At 40.4% G+C, this 14742-nt stretch overlaps 2 protein-coding genes across 3 annotated transcripts in view; one reads left to right on the top strand and one right to left on the bottom strand.

The window, feature by feature from the left end:
* DOCK2 (dedicator of cytokinesis 2) overlaps nucleotides 1-14742 on the bottom strand; it is a 4134711-nt gene that overhangs the window by 1604569 nt on the left and 2515400 nt on the right. The gene's annotated exons all lie outside the window — the stretch shown is intronic.
* The window catches only part of INSYN2B (inhibitory synaptic factor family member 2B), a 689561-nt gene that overhangs the window by 365262 nt on the left and 309557 nt on the right, over nucleotides 1-14742 (top strand). The gene's annotated exons all lie outside the window — the stretch shown is intronic.

Genomic DNA, 14742 nt, shown 5'->3' with positions numbered 1-14742 from the left:
ACACCTCACAAAGCACCCCAGAGATTTAAAGACACATTTCATGATTACAGTATAATACAACTACAGTACCTATTGTGCATAAAATTGTGCAACCTGTGAAGAGGCAGATAACATAATGAGAAATCAGAAGTGTCAAGCAGTGAGCATAGTGACTCCCATATAAAACCCCACACTGCTGAAAATGCCCCTTAACAATGAACACAAGGGCAAGTTCAGCATCTGCAGTGTTGCTCTAGTGACTAAAGAGCTCAACAAAGAAACATACCTTTAACTTAGTACTGAAAGAAATATGCATGCGAGAGCATGGCCGTGCTAGCCAGTACCAGTGTTACATGTTCCAGAATTAGCTTGTGTGGTTTGTAGGTTGAATACAATGAAAATGAAGTTTAATCTACGTACTTAGGAAATGGCTTACAAGAGAGCTATGTTTTGCTCATCCATATGGACTAACTACTATGCAGATGTATGCCTGTAAAGGGTTGGTCTCCATGGGTGCCATACCTCTCAATAGTCAAGATTTACACCTCATAATTTTGGTCTGTTGCTCATAAAATGTGTGCTTTTCTGGCAAATCATTGAGGACTGAAGTCACTAAGAAATGTCGGACATTTTCGTTTCAGACTTCATATCCTTCAAAAATGCATGCTGACACAACATTTTTTTATTCCAGCAATATTTAAAATTTGTCCCTATTTCTGGGCAAATGTCTCACATTACTTTTGGTTTTCTCCACATTTCTTGTGATGAGAGTTTGAGAGGTATGAAGGGTGCTACTGAGAACTGTAATGGTACGCCTCAGAAAAGAAGAACTGTTAAGTGTAAATGAAACTAATATTCACTGATTCAGAGTTTTGTACAAAATCAAAGTATGCCCCTGTTCCAAGGTACAGTCACCTCAGAATTAGTATAGCTAAGTATCAGGAGTGCAGTGGCAGCAGGTCCCTCATCAGCAGTACAGAAGGGCTTTATTCCCACCCAAAAAAGTGCTTAAAAGGTGTAAGAGAAAGTTTCAGAATTCACTGTTTTAGACTTGAATTGCAGTTTGCTTATCAAAGTGCCCTGACTTACAATATCAGGTCTCACTTTTCTGGCAGGGAGCACCGCCCACCCACACACCCCCAGCATGGACCAACATGATGTTCTCATAGACGATCACACAACATACATCCTGTGTATGGACAATACTCTATAGCATGTTGGGAGGTTACTAGCTACAGGGATATAGCTTTATCCCTACCAAGGTATAAAAACCTCCTTATCAGTGTGGTTGCTCTATGTTGTACACAGACTGCCAACAGGATTTATTTATTCATTTATTTATTTATTTACATTTGTTGACCGGGAGTGTCCGACTGGACGTAGGTCCATTTTCAGTGGAGGCCCGGGGAGAAAAGCTTGACAGTTAAAATAGACAGAAGTTACATTGGATTACATAGCGATTAACAATTTGATTAACATAGCAATTAATTACAAACATATTTATAGATGAAGAACATAGTACATCAGTAGACAACTAGAATTTTTATCCGCGAAGTACATAACAGACATTAACAAATGTTACAATAAGAAGTTCCTGCTGTATAATAAGTACTAGGCTTATGAGCATCTGAGCTTGCTATAATCAAGGTAGTTACTGGGGTGGAAAGAAAGGCGGTGGTTGGATGGGGTGGGTGATATTAGAGTGGGAGTTGCAAAGGCATAGCCAGCATGTTTTTAGGTGCACTTTTGGTAAAGTTTTGAAGTGAGTGCATGATAGTATGGAGGTAATTGTGGGTGGGAGGGAGTTCCAGAATTTGGCTATGGTGCAAGAGAATAGTGCTTCACTAGCAGAGTTATTGGCTTTAGTGATCTGCAAGTGATTTTTGTTGCTGGATCTTAGTGGTCTGGTGGTGTGATAGGGTTGGAGTAGATTCTGGAGGGATGGGACATTTAGTGGATGGTTTACTAGTTCGTGGGCGACTGAGAGTTGATACCACTGAAGGAGGTGAGGGAGTTCAAGCCAGCCCAGTTGAGCAAGTGAGAGACAGTGGTGACTACGGTAGGATGCCCCTGTGGCAAATTTGGCGATTTTGTTGTAGCAGGTCTCTAGCTTGTTTAGATCGCATTGCCTTAGGTTGGTATATATTGGGGAGGCATAAAGTAGGCTGGAGATAAGGTGGGAATTTGCTACTGAAATCTTTGCTGCTTTGGTGAGAAGTTGCTTATTTCTGTATAATGCTCCTAGTTTTTTGTGGACTTTTTTTTATGGTCATGGATATGCGAATGTCAAATTTTAGTTTATTGTCTATTTCCACTCCTAGCAATTTGATGTGTTCAGTTGGGTATATAGTGGTGTTGTCTTTTGCTGTGATGTTAACGTGAGAGTTGTTTTGAGTATGTTTGGTGGGTTGGAAGATGAGTAGTTTAGTTTTGTTTGGGTTGAGTATTAATTGGGCATCGGATAACCAAGTTTCAACAGAGGAAAAGGCTTCCTGTGTAACTTTTTGCAGTTTGGGTAAGGACTGGGCTGAGAAGATAATGGTTGAGTCATCTGCGTATTGTATGAGTGTGCCATGTTTGGTGGCAGAGGCTAGATTATTGGCGAAAACAGAGAAGAGTAGGGGTCCAAGGATGGATCCTTGGGGAACCCCTATGGAGACAGGTAGTTGGGGATATATGTCATTCTGCCATACAATGGATTGTTGGCGATCAGACAGGTAACTCTGAAACCAGTTGGTGACTGATTGAGAGAATGATAGGTTATTGAGGACAGAGATGAGTTGTTTGTGTGGGACCATATCAAATGCTTTAGATAGGTCTACGAAAGTAGCAGAGGAGAGATAGCCATTGTTTTTATGCTGAAAGATAGTGTTAGTAAAGGAGAGTAAGGCAGTGGTGGTGCTATGGTTTGGTCAAAAACCATGCTGAGTATTGGAAAGGAAGTTGTTAGTAAGGAGGTAGTCTGAGACCTGAGAGTGTATGCATCTCTCTAGTATTTTGGAGAGTGGAGAGAGAATAGCTATGGGGCAGTAATTGGTTAGTTCTGTAGAGGGGCCGCCTTTGTGGAGGGGAATTATATGTGATACTTTCCACAGTGTGGGAACGTAACTTTCTGACAGAGATCGGTTAATCAAGTTGGATACTGGGTAGGCCAGAACATCAGCTGCGATTTGTAGGTATTCACTTGGGAAGTTGTCTGCTGACAATTTGATGGGCTTAAGTTTAGTTAAGAGTTTTTTTTATGTTGGAGGTAGGTACAGGAGAAAAAGAGAAGGCAGTGGGGAGATTACTAGTTGAAGGTGTGCGTTGGAGGGGAGGGGGCTTGTTTAGCTAATGATAGTATGGTTTGTGTGAAGTGTGTGTTGAATGAGGTAGAAATATTTTCGGAGGAGTGAGAGATGTTAGGAGGAGGGGTACTGATTTTACCTGGGTGGAGGATGGAGTTTATGGAGGACCAGAATTGTTTGGGGCTGTGTTGGGAGGAGTCTAGGGCAGACTGGTAGTATTGGAATTTGTCCTGTTTTATTAGCTTTTTGACTCTATTGCGTAGTTCTAGGAATTTGTGTCTAGTTGGGGGGGTGTTGGTTTTGCGCCAGTGCTCCCAGGCTTTATCCCTGTTTTTCATTTCTGACTTAGTGGTTTTCTGTAGCCGTGGGGAGGGTTGTGCTTTGGTTATGGAAAGTCTTATGGGGGCACAGTAATTAAGGATGCTCAGGAAGGTAGTATTAAAAAATTCAACTACGTCATCAAGACTGAGGTACTTTAGAGGATGCCAGTTACATTCTTTGAGGGATGAGATGAATGTGAATGGGTTAAAGTTTTGTTTTTTATGTATTTGACGGTAGATGACAGATTTAGCTTGGTATAGGTATTTTTTGAGTAGGAATGTTGGGAAGTGATCACTGAGGCTATCTGATAAGCAGCCTGTTATATATGACTGGGAGCTCTTACTGACTAGTATCCAATCCAGGGTAGTGTGCTTGCTGGAGTTTTTATTTATCCTGGGTGGCGACTGGACTAGTTGGGTGAAGCCATGAAGGTTTACATTATGGGTTGGATGGTTGCCAGAACAGGATTGACAGTCAATATTGAAATCAACTAAAATTATAGTTTCTTGGGGGAGATTGTGGGTAGACCAGCTGCGGAGGTTTTCTAGTGGAGGAATGTTTCGGCCAGGTGGGAAGTAGCATCCAATTATGTTGATGGTTTTGTTTTGGTTTATTTTTAGGTTGGTATATATTATTTCTTCATTGCCTGTTTGTAGAGCTGATGATTTTATGATCTGGATGTTTAGATGCTGTTTAAATATTATAGCTACAACGCCTCCTTTCTTGTTTAGCCAGTCTACTCTTTACTATGCTGTAACCGGTAGGGAGTATTTGCTCACTGGTAATGTGAGGTTTTAGCCAGGTTTTTGTCAGGATGACTATATCTGGGGAGTACAAGTCTATGGTGGCATGGAGTTCATGGACTTTGTTGGATATACTTCTAATATTTAGGCTTAGTAGAAGGAAGTCACTTGGCTTTCTATTGGCTGTGATATGGGAGAAGTTGTGGTTTCTTGTCTGATTATGAGGATTGAAGTTGGAGATGGTAGGGCCAGCGTTGGGGTGGATGTCTTCACTTAGAGCTAGTTTTGATATGCATGAGGTTATTAGTTTTCTCAGTTTTTGAATGTGTTTGTTTATTAGGGAAACTTTATGATTGTGCTCTGTGGGTAAAAGGTATGGTGGGAGGGTTACTATGTTAAGTTGTAGGGATGCTTTATGTTTGAGTAATATAGCTGGTAGAATTATGTGGGGGGTGCATAGGGATGGTGCTTGAGTTGGTGGGAGGGGAGCTGAGTTAGGGTGAGACATGAGTGGTGGTGTGAGTAGTAGTACAGTGGTAATGGTTGAGTGGGGGAATGATGGAGCTTTGGTATGATGTAAGATATGCAAGGAGAGTGCATGCAGTGAGCACAGGTAAGGTATGCTTGTACATGTTAGCTGAGGAGGTGTGATAGTAGCAGGAAGATGGAGGAGGTAGTGTTGGGTTAGTGCTGTGGTTGGCTATTGGAAAGATGGGATGGGTTTGTGAGTGTAATAAAGGTAGGACCACTGGGGGCGGGAGGAAATAGGGGGCAGGGTGGGGAGCGAAGCGGATAGAGACCCTGTTAGTAGCTCTTATGAGGAGGCTAGAAACAATCAGGTAACAGAGTAAACTGATACATGAACATATGATAGTGACAAAGGGTGGTTGTAGTTTTAAAAATGGTGCCTGCCACAGGTAACATTTATTAACTTTGGGATTGGCTTAAGGTAATAAACAGGGAAGGGGGAGGGGGGAGAACAAGGGTGTGAGCAAGCAGTTCTTTTGTACTGCTGCTAATGAGCCAAAGCAAAGACAAGTTTGTGTTTAAGAAACAATCAGAAATGACCAAGGACTGCTCTGAAACTATACGTCATTTCTTAACCATTTCTCAGGTGGAAAAACAGGATAACCTTGTATCAGTAGGCTACTGTGGTCTCGGTTTAAATTAACAACACACAGTATTGATCAGTTATGGATACAACTATGGACTGTTATTTCTCTGAATTCTTGTCTTCGTAGGAAGTGTTCTGTAAGTTGCTGTAAAAACCAGCATACTGTCCTACCATGGAGAGTATTATTTCATCACCTGTAGTACACAGGGTGTGAACTCTTAATATGTGCAATATTTGTAATGATTCGTATGAACTGAGCACATGCTGGACCAGCGGAATTAATGGACTGTGAGTTGCCTGTGGTGTACAGTGAACAGAATGTCTGCAAATTACCTGTGGCACTTTACAGATTCTTCTGTTTTTCTTTGAAACAACAGCAGCATTGGTTATCATCATCTGGGAAGCATGGGTCACATATGACACTATTAGACTGAAATCATCATTCAGATTTGACAAGCCTATGTAGTGTACATCCAGACAATAGTTTCAATATCTTCCAGACTGGTATTTTTTAATGTTTTTGCAGTTTAGTATTTCAACAATATAAATTAAGATGTTATATTCAAATTTATGAAAAGCATGCTGACAAGATGACAACAATGTAGGGACTGATTGAACCAAAAAAAATGACAAATTTATACCATACTATATTTTACTTTTTTGATTGTAATCTTTTAAATATATTTCTGAAGAATGATATAATACTCCTTATTGTCTTCTAGCAGTAATGCAATGTTTCCACTCCTGGGTGGTAAGTAACCAAATAAAAAAATAAGTTAAATTTATAGAATCATAACAGTGAACTTGAAGAAGCACAAACACAAGAAGAGAAAAATTCTAAGCTTGAATCATCAAAGATGTTTAATACCACAACTAAGTCCCAAATGTGTAAGTACTGTCCCCAGGAATACATGTAGCAGCCATCCCATCCTTAGCACATTCAGAGCATACCAAGCTCACTCACAGAAACACACACACACACACACACACACACACACACACACACACACACACACACACACACACACACACACACACACACAATTACTACATTATAGGAAGGAAGCCTCAACATTACATCCCTCACTATGCCTAAAAATACTAACTCCATGGTTACACAACAGTGGATCCAGAACAATATACCAAAAATGAACAGGAAAGATTTCCTTTGAATACTTACAGCTCAGAATTAAGCCTTGACTATTCAACAATATGCCTAATACATGTGAGTGGGTATGTGTTACATGTCAGACAAATTAGCATCCAAGCCACTTTCAAGATGGTTAGATGGATTTTCATAAAATTCACCCTTGGGATGGCTGTGCAGCCCTCTTGCTACTTATATATACGAAGTCTGAGATCACACAACAGTGCAGGAAAGGGAAAATTCCCCAAACCTGCTCTATTCTGCATTTGCACATACTGTCAAAATAAAATAATAGAAAATCAATATGTTAAAACAAAACCAACCCTCAAGGAAAATGACGCCTACAAAATTATTCCTCCAAAAATATAACCATTAAAGAAAAAGGTGAATAAACAAGCTGTCAATATTACCTCTTCAGTCTTCAATCTCGTTCCATTTGGCTGAAAAGAACTTCAACAAACTATCACAAATTCATTAAATAAATAAATACATATATACACACCCACCCACACGCACACACACACACACACACACACACACACACACACACACACACTCACACAAACATCTCTCTCTCTCTCTCTCTCTCTCTCTCTCTATATATATATATATATATAATTTCATCAAAAGCAGTTTTGACTGAATCATAAATGGCTAAAAAATCAAAGAAAGAACATTTGACTGAAAATCTAATTCTTCAGAAACTGTAGAAGTCTATAGATGGTATTTCTGGTACGTTTTTATCATGGCAGTTGTTAGCGACATAAATGAATTTACAATGCCAGCCATTATGTTGTACATTTATATTTGTAGATGTTTGTGTTGGTACACTAGCACTGATTCATCCTGTATGGTGTTTTTTTTTCTTTTCGCCGTGGTTGTCCATCTACTCAGTTAGAATGCATGTTTAAGGGGGCGGGGGAGTGGAGTTCCCCCTCATTTGGATGAACAGGCAGGTTGCAAAAAAAAGCTTTTTATGGTATGTATGCTGTCTAGTAAGTTTTCAATGAAATGGCTTTTCAACCAAATTTTCTTAGTCATTTGTTCCTACTGGTTTTCTTTCTTTCAAACATACTTTCAACAAATTGATACAGAACCGCGCGCGTGTGTGTGTGTGTGTGTGTTTGTGTGTGTGTGTGTGTGTGTGTGTGTGTGTGTGTGTGTGTGTGTGTGTGTGTGTGTGTGTGTGTGTGTGTTCACAAACAAAAGCCACGGGTACATACAGATCACACCAATCTTTCTGCAGCTTAAAAAATTAAGTTATGCACTAATAATGCCTGATTAGTTTATTAGGATAAACATACAGACACACATATGCACACACAAAAAGTGACCATATTTGAGACAAAGCAAATAATATCATAGTTATCTTAGATAGCATAGTATCGTTTGACTGTAATGTTACTTTATCATTACTACGAATGAAGCTGACATGACTATGTTAGGGGAGACATTGCCATTATTATAGTAGATCAAGTTTTTAATTTGAGTGACTCAGCATCACATTATGAAAGCTGTCTCTCTCTCTCTCTCTCTCCCTTAGTTCAGTAATACTAAGTGGGAGGTATCTGTAATCCTTGTTATATTGTGTTTTAGTCAGTGTAACACTCAACTGAACATTTGATTCCTAGAAAATATAAACATTTAAAGTGGTAAAAGGAAAAAGAGGCCCACAATCTGCTGGATGACTTTCTTACCTCAGCTGTAAAAGTACTACACTAAAATACTGCAGTATCCCTATACATTGTTCACAAATTTCAGCCTAATACACTAATAATTATAAATGTCAAAAGTATAAGGAAATGAACCTTCATTAACGTCACTAACTGTGATTCAGAATCATGTTATCTGAAATATATAAGTATCCTATTTTTTTGGCTTATTTATACTGATTATTGCTTCTAGCAATTTATATATATCACTTTTTATTGCCTGCTGCATACTTTTTACTGTATTTTATTGCTATTAACTAATCTGCATGTATAACTGATTTGTTTGCAGTTAAAAGCATTCTATAGAGTATCTTTGCTCCTTTATCTGTTTAAAAACTTTAATTTTGTGACTCACTGCTGTCATAAAGATTTCTGCAGTGTTTACTGTCTAAAGAGTGTAGACTAATAGCTTTAGTATTGTCCCAGTTCAGATTTGCTGGTTCTGGGCCTGTTTCTTCAGAGCACATGAACAGGCCATCTTGAATTAGCAGACACCTTTCTTTATCTTCATGGCTGGATTGTGTTGATTGGCTGCTGGCTAGAGGGGGCTGGTTCTTTTGTGCTTTTTAAAAAAAAAGTATTCTAAGGTTCTTCTGGTATTTAAGCCCTAACTTTGAGAGGATTTCTGCCTATACACAATGAGCAGAGTGGCGGAGGGGCATTGACTACAACTGTGATCTGAGATATATAAGTATATATTTTTTGGCTTGTTTATACTGATTATTGCTTCTAGCAATTTACAAATAGCACTTTGTAGTGCCTGCTGCACACTTTTTATTGTATTTTATTGCTATTAACTAATCTGCACAGGTAACTGATTTGTTTGCAGTTAAAAGCATTCTGTAGAGTCTCTTTGCTCCTTTATCTGTTTAAAAACTTTCATTTGGTGGCTCACTGCTGTCATAAAGATTTCTGTAGTGTTTACTGTCTAAAGAGTGTAGGCTAATAGCTTTAGTATTGTCCCAGTTCAGATTTGCCGGCTCTGGGCCTGTTTGTTCAGAGCACATGCACAGGCCATCTTGAATTAGCATAAGCCTTTCTTTACCTTCATGGCTGGATTGTGTTGATTGGCTGCTGGCTAGTCGGGGGCTGGTTCTTTTGTGCTTTTTTAAAAAATAAGTTGTCTAAGGTTGTATCTTCTGGTATTTAAGCCCTAACTTTGAGAGGATTTCTGTTTATACACACTGAGCAGTGTGGCGTTGACTACAACTCTGATCTGAGATATATAAGTATCCTGTTTTTTTGCTTATTTATACTGATTATTGCTTCTTGCAATTTATATATAGCATGCTTTATTGCCTGCTGCATACTTTTTACTGTATTTTATTGCTATTAACTAATCTGCATGGGTAACTGATTTGTTTGCAGTTAAAAGCATTCTGTAGAGTCTCTTTGCTCCTTTATCTGTTTAAAAACTTTCATTTTGTGGCTCACTGTTGTCATAAAGATTTCTGTAGTGTTTACTGTTAAAAGAGTGTAGGCTAATAGCTTTAGTATTGTCCCAGTTCAAATTTGCTGGCTTTGGGCCTGTTTGTTCAGAGCAAATGAAAAGACCATCTTGAATTAGCAGAAGCCATTCTCTACCTTCATGGCTGGATTGTGTTGATTGGCTGCTGGCTAGTGGGGGCTGGTTCTTTTGTGCTTTTTTAAAAAAAAGTGACTAAGGTTGTATCTTCTGGTTTTTAAGCCCTAATTTTGAGAGGATTTCTGTCTATACACACTGAGCAGAGTGGAGGACGGTTGTTGACTACAACTCTGATCTGAGATATATAAGTATCCTGTTTTTTTTTTGGCTTATTTATACTGATTATTGCTTCTAGCAATTTATATATAGCACTTTTTATTGCCTGTTGCATACTTTTTACTGTATTTTATTGCTATTAACTAATCTGCACGGGTAACTGATTTGTTTGCAGTTAAAAGAATTCTGTAGAGTCTGTGCTCCTTTATCTGTTTAAAAACTTTCATTTTGTGGCTCACTGCTGTCATAAAAAATTCTGTAGTGTTTACTCTCTAGAGTGTAGGCTAATAGCTTTAGTATTGGTCCCCACCCTCCCTCTCTGTTGGTGTCTTGTTGTTATACTTGGTGGCTTTGCAGTTGCCCGCCCCTACTGTAAATTTGATCTGGGATACTCCTCCCAGTCTAGTGTCATTAGCTCATTCTGCCTAATGCAGAGAGAACATCTGAGAAGGCCTTCTTTTCCTCCTTTCTCCCTTTCTAAAAAAAAAAAATGCCTGAATCTCCTTGTGTTCTGACTGTGCTTCTGAAACATTTTGGAAATATAGAGCATATTTTAGTGTATTTATTATAACTGTATTTGCCTTAATATTGCTACAACTCAAGTGCTCTAGCTTGCACTGCATCTGAATTGTTTGTGTGTTTTAGCTGCTTTTCTGTATATATAAACTTCTCTGTATATGTAGACTAGCTACTTATTCTACTGTATTACTGCCTCTTAAATCGTTTTTCAGTTGTGCACTTGCCTTGCTTCATTTAAAACATTTTAAACTGCTAATTGTGTACAGTTTTAATTGCATTCTCTGTTTAGGACTACACATTTAAGTTTGTTAGCCATTTCTGTGTTTATTGTACTGTATTATTGCATTGTTTAGCTTGTGTTAACCAAAAAAAAAATACTATCTTGTTAGCTCATTTCCCACCTTTCCTAGCCAGTATAGTCCAGATCCCAGGCTATGCTTGTCTCAGGACTTTATTTTCTGTGTTCAGCGCTATCCAGACCTTGCTGTGGTAGAGGGAAGTCCTACTGCTTACCAGTGGGAGTGGTGAGCATTGTACTGCCTATCTAACACTAGAGGAGTGGTTTCCAGCTCTGAAATTGTATTTTTATTAGCCTTTTTGGGATGATTTCTATCCCTTTCAACTTTCTGGCTTAAAAACGTGTGTGTGTGTGCACATTTCTTGCATCGTGCAGCAATGTGGGGCTACAGTTAAACTATTCCAGGTGCCAGAAAGACTGCTCTTCAAATTTTCCCTTAGAACTAGCAGGTTTCTCAGTAGTTGCACTAAAATCTGAACCCCTGTGACTAGCACTTGCTCTAGAACCTGCTGGAAAGCACTACAAAGCCTGAAACTGATACAAGCACTCAACTCTCCTTCTAAATAAGGAGAAATTAATCAAAGGCACTAAACAGCCTATGAATGCAAAGTACCTTGCAAAGGTAAGGGAAAACAGCTCTTGTACTTTACAAAAAAGCACCTAAACAGGCATGTCCAAGGGTCAGCTTCCAGTGATTTCTCCTGTCCACCTGGTGAATCTGGGCATACTGGAGCAATGCAGCAACTGCCTCATGTACACATACAACCCCCTCCTCCTACCATCCAACACTACAACCTGCGAGAGATGCACTTACATAGTCAAACTGGAAGCAAAGCTCTCTCCGGACAAGATTGTGCTAGACAGTCAAGAGGAGAAGGTCAACACCTGCACTACACCTCAAGCAACTCATAGCCCTTCAAGACCCACATCATCAACACCCACATATAGCAACACTAAAAGTACAGTTTTGTACCTACCATAAATATAGATGTTCGAGTGCTAATACAGCTGCAGTAATCACAGATGGGTTCTCTGCCGTCAGGCGGGTCCTCGGTCGGCCGAATTCCAAAGTCTAGGTCCGGCGTCAGTTGTCGCATTCTCTCCTGATGTCAGTGAGGTCGGAGTATATAAGACACAGCCGACGCCATGTTCTTCAGTCTTTCTTGCCCCAGATGTCAGGTGCCCCCAGAAGGAAGGCAATACATAAATTATGTTTATATGTATATACATGCAATGCAATATAATCCAAAATCAGAAGTTGCAAGCAAATAAACCATAGAAGGATAACCCAGTCAGGTTGTATGAAGAGGGGGTTAGGCCCCATGCCTTTACCAAGTGGGGAAGGAGGGAGGGAAACCTGTACTGTAGCTGTATTAGCACTCGAACATCTACATTTATGGTAGATACAAAACTGTACTATGTTCATCGTGCATACAGCTGCAGTAATCACAGATGGGTAGAGTCCCAAAGCTACGCACAGGGTGGTAGGTACTAGTAGGAACTGGGTTGAGCCAGAATGCCCTGCAACACAGCAGTGGCAAAGCCTGCTCTAGTTTTGGAATATAAAGGCAGTTGGTAGTGTTTTGTGAAGGTATGTACAGAACTCCAAGTGGCTGCCTCCAAAATATCTTTGGTAGGAACTCCTCTGAGGAAGGCTGTAGAGGTAGCTGTGGCCCTGGTGGAGTGTGATCTGATGCCTGTAGGAACAGATTTCCCATGATAGGAATAACAAAACCGTATGCAGTGGCCTATCCACTTTGAAATAGTCTGCTTGGTAACTGGCTTCCCTTGAGCCCCTACAGCATAGGACACAAAGAGTTGTTCTGATTTCCTGAAGGACTTTGTTCTGTCCAAATAATAACGTAGCTGCCTATGGATGTCTAAAGAGTGTAGCAGCCTTTCCCCTTTGTTTTGAGGATTGGGGTAAAAGGTAGGTAGGTGTATGACTTGATTTAAAGCTACCCTGGATACCACTTTAGGCATAAATGACGGGTTGGTACGAAGGGAAACCCTGTCCTGATGGAAGATGAGAAAGGGCTGCACCGCCATGAGGGCCTGTAGTTCGAAACCCTACGAGCTGAAGTGATAGCCAGAAGGAAGGCTGTTTTCCAGGACAAATATTGCAAATCTGTTGAGGCAGCTGGTTCAAAAGGAGGCAATGTTAATTTTTCTAGTATGTAATTAAGATCCCAGGCTGGTATTGGTTGTTTCCTTGGTGGTCTTATATTCTTAGCCCCTCTGAGGAACTGTTGTAAGAGTGGGTGAGAAAATAAAGGAGGATCCGTGTTGAATTCTGCAGAAATGGCTGAGGCATGGATTTTTATGGAAGAAAATGAAAGTCCACTGTTCAGCAGCTCAGCTAGATACTGTAATACCTGAGGCAAGTTCAGTTTTCTAGGGTCCTGGCCTTTTTCTCATTCCAAGAGCAAAACCGCTTCCATTTTATGGAGTAAGCTTTTCTAGTAGATGGCCTTCTGGCCTCCAAAATGACATCCTGCACCTCCTTGGAGAGTATGGTCTGTTGTGGTGTTAAGGAATTTTCCATGCAGCGAGATTGAGTGTTTTCAGCTGACTGTGAAGAGTTTTGTAGCTGTGCTGAGTCAGCAGAAGAGGCATTAGAGGCAGGGACCAGGGAGGAGTATGTGTTAGGCTCCTCAGGAGCGGGTACCAGTGTTGCCTTGGCCAATCTGGAGCAATCAGTATCATCTTCGGTCTGTCTGCTCCTGCTTTCAAAAGCACCTTGGGCAGAAGAGGCAGAGGTGGGAATGCGTAAACTGTCCATGCTGTCCAACTGAATGAAAGGGCGTCCACTCTCCAGGCCTTTGGATGAAAGGTCCTCGAACAAAACTTTTCCAATTGATGATTCCTGTGGGAGGCAAAAAGATCTATGTCTGGCCTCCCCCACGCTTGGATTATCTCTGCAAACACCTGAGGATGCAACCTCCATTCGTGTGGATCTGTCATATTTCTGCTTAGATTGTCTGCCAACGTGTTTTCCAATCCTGGCAAGTACTGTGCTTGAAGTTCGATTTGCCATTCCAGAGCCAAGTTCCAAAGAGTCATGGCTAGTCTGCACAAGGGGTATGAATGTGTTCCTCCTTGTTTGTTTATGTACCACATTACTGTGGTGTTGTCTGTTCTTATCAGTAATTGTCCTGGATGCAGGAGGTCCTTGAAAGCTGTAATTGCATTTATTACTGCTAGCATTTCTTTTTGATTGATGTGAAGGTGCTTTTCCTTTTGGGACCATTTGCCCTGAATGCACCTGTCCGTCATGTGCCCCTCCAGGCGTAATCTGAGGCGTCTGTTGTGATGACTTGATTTGCTTGAGGCTTGCAGAATGGGAGACCTGTGTTTGCTTGACATGCTTGGGCCCACCATAGAAATTCCTTTTGCAAACATGGAATTATTGGTATTATTGTTTCCAAACTGTGACTGTGTTGAGACCATAGGTTTTTTAGGTACCATTGAAGTTTCCTCATATGCAGCTTTGCACATGGGATTAAAAGAATGCAAGATGCCATGAAGCCCAGAGCCTGCAGGATTTTCCTTGCAGTAAGCCTGGTACATTTTGCTAGTATTTTGAAGTACTGAGTTAGTTGCCCCTGTTTTTCTGGTGTAAGATAGGCCATCTGGGTGTTTGTGTCCAAGTTGGCACCCAGGAAAATTATTTTTTGAGATGGTGTTTGCCTGGATTTCTCTTTGTTGATTGTGTATCCCAGAGAATGCAGTAACCGTGTTACATAAGCCAGATGTTCCAGAAGTATGTGCTTGCTGTCTGCTTGGATCAGGCAGTCGTCCAAATAAGGGTAAATTTGTATCCCTTGAAGTCTGCAGTAGGCAATCACTGATGCCAGGCACTTTGTGAATACTCTGGGCGC

This window comes from Protopterus annectens, chromosome 4.part0, assembly GCF_019279795.1.
Source record: "Protopterus annectens isolate FY-2018-M chromosome 4.part0, PAN1.0, whole genome shotgun sequence".
Classification (NCBI taxonomy): Eukaryota; Metazoa; Chordata; order Ceratodontiformes; family Protopteridae; genus Protopterus; species Protopterus annectens.
This window is presented reverse-complemented; position numbering and strand designations above follow the sequence as displayed.